At 38.7% G+C, this 5,549-nt stretch overlaps 1 pseudogene; it reads left to right on the forward strand.

Moving 5' to 3' along the window:
* The first annotated feature begins 4,392 nt into the window (after positions 1-4,392).
* Positions 4,393-4,876, forward strand: LOC130866638 (prostaglandin E synthase 3-like; annotated as a pseudogene).
* The last annotated feature ends 673 nt before the right edge of the window (positions 4,877-5,549 follow it).

The raw sequence follows: 5,549 nt of genomic DNA on the forward strand, positions 1-5,549 counted from the left end.
TGGTCCTATTTCTAGTTCTATTGATGCTTTTTTAAAAATCAGCTAAAGTGTGATCAACGCTACAAGCTACCTCAGACACAATAGCATTCTCTCCCCACCAAGAGCTGGTTTTTTTTTTTTCTTTCTTTTTTTTAATACAATCCTCATTTTAATCAAGGGAGGATGTATTCTGGCTCATGATTTTAAAGAATATAATCCCATTAAAAATTTTAATGTATCTAAATATATGATTATTTGCACGATTACATATGTGTGTGCACAGACATACCCATAGCAAAGTCCTAAACACAACAATTTAGGCTGGCATAAAAGAGCAAAGTAGGGAGGCAAATTCACAAAGTTGAAGTTAAGGAAAATGGGGAATGATGATTTTTCTACTCCTGCATCTTTCACCACAACCCAAGACCATAATCGTTGAGAGCTTGAGTCCTACACCTGGGTTGTTCTCTGTACCCACAAGGCTCTCCTGATCTCAATGTGCAATCCCTGACTCTGGGCGGGAAAGTACAAGATTATACTTCCCTGACCCACCTCTATTACATTTTTCTTAAACATGCCCCTACTCAGTTCAAATCTAAGCGACTGCTTTCTTACAGCTACAAAGGGAGCTTTGGCATTTCTTTCTGGAATTCTGAGGAAAGACGTTAATTATTTACCAGACTAAGAGGTAGTTTTACTAAGATAACCTGTTTAATATTTTACCCTAATCTGACCTTTTTTTAATTAGCCACTCAGAAATAGGCGCAAGTCTTCATTGCCACCCATTGTTTCTGTTTAATCTTGTTTGTTTTTTCTTATCTTAACTCCTCATGGGAACACATCTTGAAAGGAGAAAATAAATAAATAAAAGTTTATCATGTTAAAGTTCTTAGCTTCATGCAAGCCAGTATTTGCAGTGCTGTTCCTTGGAGTCTATGATCTCTGTTGGGATTTTTGCCTGGGCCACAGCTCTGCAAAGCTCTGAGGCCTTGTAGGAAAAGGCTGTGTCTTACTCCACCGGCTCTGCTATACTGATGCCACTTCTGAAGAAGCTATGGGTGAGCCCCCCCCCAAAAAAAAGGAGACACAAACAAATAAATCTTAAGACTACAAGAAATGAGCATAAAGAAACATAAATGATTACAAATGGGTAAAAACCTAAGCGTGGATGCATAGTCTAAACATCTTATGCTAAGTGTGTTAAAACTAATGTTGATGGCTGAGTCTGTGGATGATAAATAATATTAAAGTAAAATGAAAGTATTGTTTTAATAAAATAGCTACTTGGACATGACAGTTCTTATTTAAAAAGAGCTTAACTATGTCTGCTTTATTTAGCAAATTTTCAACTACTTTACTATTTTTCTGCCTAAACATTTAATTTAGAAAACCCTCACTGGCCGGGAACACATCCCCGCTGGATGTTTCTTTCAGCATTTTATACTGAACTTACAAAGATGTGTCATATTTTAGATGGTTAAAAGGTTATGGTAAATATATTAATGAGCACATTGTTCATGAGGAAAACTAACACTGGACTGTGAATTACTGTGTCAGTTCAATTTTCAGTACTGCTAAGAGGAAAGACTCATTGTCGTTTGCACGTTTCAGCAGCTTCAATCCAAAGTTACTTGGGTCTATGCTTCTGGCCCCAGGCAGAAGCAAAGCATCATGGTAGCAGCAGTATACCAGAGGCTACACTACCAGACAGGAGACAGGAAGGGAAGAGCTGACCCGGGACCAGTCATAACATTCACAATTACCCTTTCCACCCACCCACTAAACTAGGCCCCACCCCTAAATGCTTCTAGAATATCCCAAAATAGTGCCATCATCATCAGCTGGGGTCTAAGCCCCCAACGTATGAGTGTGTTGGAGTCATTTCATCTTTAAACCACAACAACCAGAGAAACATGACTCTGTTGCTTTTGAGCAGCTTACTATAGAGTATCCAGACCCAACATCCTAGAACAAACAAGGTGGATATTTTAAATTACAGGTTTTCATTACTGAGATCAGGCTAACCCTAAAATAGCTGAGGTGCTTTTTGCTCTTGTATGTCAAACATATAGTTTGATAGATGCTGGGCAAGGCAAGTATGGTGAAAATGGCATCAACCATATATATATAAAATAAAATACTTTCCATTTTCCCTTACATTCTTTGCTGATAAGAAGATAAGAGGCTAATACATCTGTGTTTTATAAGAAGAATCTGAGGCTTATAGAGTATAATAAATTCCTTCATAGGCTTTTGTCTAATAAATACTGTCATAGTACTAGAAGACAAGTCTTTGAAAAGACATACACTGCTCTGCTTGACCCAATACTGTGTGACCAACTCCTATAAGGATTGAACTTATGACCTTGGCCTAATGAATACCACATTTCTAGTAAATAAGGAATTTGAGACAAGTGGATATTAATCCTAAAATGTCTAAAACATAGCCAGTTAATACCTTATGTAATTTTTATAATAAGTGCAGCATTTCTGGGTCAAGGATGTTTTCTCCGAATTGGTATTTTCTTCATATTTTTGTTGTATTTTTCACTGTATTTTCTAATTTCTATTGTCATGTTGTTGCTGCTGCTGTTAATTGATTGTTTTCTTGACACCAGCTCATTATAAGTGTGACCTCTGTGTACTTTTTGAAGCTCACTCTATCATTCTGTGACCTCCTCCACAGGCACGAGGGACAGGAATGTTTTCCTTTTTCCTTTGTTCAGCTCTGATGGAGGCTTAAGAAATAGTCAATTGTAGGTAATTATAAGCTACTGAGTTTTTAAAAAAGAAGTCTAGGGACAAAAATCTAAAAGTATGTTCTTTAGCCCCAGTATAATGAATCTAAGTAAAGTTAGCCATGCTTAGAAACTGAATATTTAGAATAAACCCATATCCTTTGAATGCTCAAGAAAATCATCCCATTTCCAGTTTTCTTCCTGACAGGAAAAAAAAAAATCTGTCAACAGAGTCACTAACAGTCAAAACCATAGATCTGTAAGCTAGAAAAAGATAGAATATTAAAAACAGCCATTGTTTTCTTGCTTTCATGTTTGAGAATTTTAACCTCAGTTTACTAGTGGAAGTGCTTTGAAGGAACATGAACACATAGAGTAGTATGTACAGAGAATGCCACCTTCCCAGAATGAGTGGGTTGGGGAAAGTTATACCATTTTCCTCCTAATGTAGGAGGAAGAGTAAAGGGAAAGACAGCAGAGAAAGCTATTGAGTTGGGACTGAGAAATTGTATTCTCATTGATCTCGACAGTAAGATGAACTATACTTAGATCATCACAGCCTGGGAGTCCACAAAATCAAGTGTTTGTCATGGTCAGCCAGTTCAACTCTTGCTGACGCGTGTAATGAAGCCTTCCAGTCAAGACTGAGCTTTGGTCCTTAGCTGTGCTGTGTCTCATGCAGATCTCGGGGCGAGGGGGGGGGGGACGACACACATTTGCAAGGCAGATGGAGCAGACGGCAGTGAGCTCCCAGTTCCAACACTTATGGGGAGCAAAGGGCAGTGAGCCCCTATTCCCACACTCGTGGGGAGCAAAGGGCAGTGAGCCCCCATTCCAACACTCGTGGGGAGCTCAGGGACACTTTCTCCTTTTGTGGATGTTCAGTTCTCTTTATTTCAAAGAGTAAGTGTTCTTTAAGCTACCAAAATGATCATTTTTCATGCAAGGGTGACTAAGCATTCTTGTCACTGAGGCCATTTAGCTTCAAGACCAAGAAGAAAACAGTCAAAGAATAGAAGGCCTTCCTCCAGTAAATGCTTTTAATGTGACTGTCTCCTCCAAGCACAGATCCTATCATTAATCAAAATGCAAAAGAATTAGACCATTGACAGGAAAACAGAAGGTGCCGAAATTGGGGAAAAGTCTAGATTTATCGAGATAGGGCAGCTTCATAACAGGGTTTGCAAAGCTGGGGAAATAATTAATAAGCTTTGACCACGATGGAAGTTTTATTCTCTAGTGAATAATGAGGTAGAATAATTATGCATGGAGAAAACTTATTAAAGGAATACATTCTGAGTACAAGGTAGAAGGATGACTGCGAACACGTAAGCAAATGTGCAGGCAATAGCTCAAGTCTTCGGCTACAATGGAAACAAAGGGACTGACCAAAACAAGCTAGCCCAAAACAAGCAGAATGTAAAAGGCATTTAAACTAAGGCAATTCTTAAGATTTTTTTAGTTGATAGAAGGCAATAGCTAAGCTGAAAATCTGCCTTTAGAGGAAAGTGGTACAGTAGGCATCAAAATTCATTTAAAAATCGACTTTTAGAAATAAATGTAAAGACTGGGCAGAAAACGCTAGAGTAGCTGCTGGCCAGGGGTCAATTTGTCAGCTGCCCCAGCTACCAGTGAGACCTTCCCACCCATTCATCTGCCCCCTGTCCCATTCACCATGCAACCCACTTCTGCAAAGAAGTATGATTGAAGAGACTATGTATTCATTGAATTTTGTGTTGAGGACAGTAAAGATGTTAATGCAAATTTGGAAAACTCCAAACTTACTTTCAATTGTCTTGGAGGAAGTGATGATTTTAAGCATTTAAATGAAATTGATCTTTTTCACTCTATTGATCCAAATGATTCCAAGCGTAAAAGAACAAACAGCTCAATTTTCTGTTGTTTGCGGAAAGGAGAATCTGGCCAATCGTGTTCTAGGTTAACAAAGGAGAGGGCAAAGCTTAATTGACTTAGTGTGGACTTCAACGATTGGAGAGACCGGGAGGGGGGATTCAGAAAAAGACGGGTTCAATTTTGACCGTTTCTCTGAGATGATGGATCACACGGGTGGTAATGAGGATGTAGATTTACCAGAATTAGATGGAACAGATGATAATTCACAAGACAGTGATGCTAAAAAATTGCCAGATCTGGAGTGAAGAAAGTCATCGCCTGGAATTGGGGAAAGAAAAGTAACTTCTGCAAGATTTCATAACTGTGACAATTCCTGAGTGAGCAGCTCTACAGGCAGATGCCATGTTGGTCTCCTGTAATCCATTTTTCAACCTGGTTTCTTCTTCTTCTTCTTCTTCTTCTTCTTCTTCTTCTTCTTCTTCTTCTTCTTCTTCTTCTTCTTCTTCTTCTTCTTCTTCTTCTTCTAACTTTTTTAAAGACTTCACAAGGGCTGATAATGTACCATTGTATGAGGCAGTTTAAGTCAGCTAAGGCAAAATCCTTATGCATGAACATTTCCCAGGATGCCATGAGGCAGTTGAGATCCTAGGCAGGCAACTGAAACAGCAGCTCTGATAAATAAACCCATTTCACCTAAGTCTTCTTTCTTCATAACACAGCCATGTGCGTGTTAGGAAGCTCTCAGCTTAGGGGAAGGTCCCTTGTTTAGGTTCCAGACCACTGACTTGAAGGAGGCTGAAACAAATTGGCCTATACCAAGACTTATACTGATACCATGCCATTCTCCCAGTGTCCCTGCCAGAATTACTCCACTAAGATTTATTTTAAAAAAATATATATATATATATATACTTTACATTATTGTATGTGATCACTTGCCAGTGTCGGGTGTATTTTAGCAAAGACTAATGAGGCCTT

The sequence above is a fragment of the Chionomys nivalis genome, chromosome 25 (assembly GCF_950005125.1).
Source record: "Chionomys nivalis chromosome 25, mChiNiv1.1, whole genome shotgun sequence".
In the NCBI taxonomy this organism is placed as follows: Eukaryota; Metazoa; Chordata; class Mammalia; order Rodentia; family Cricetidae; genus Chionomys; species Chionomys nivalis.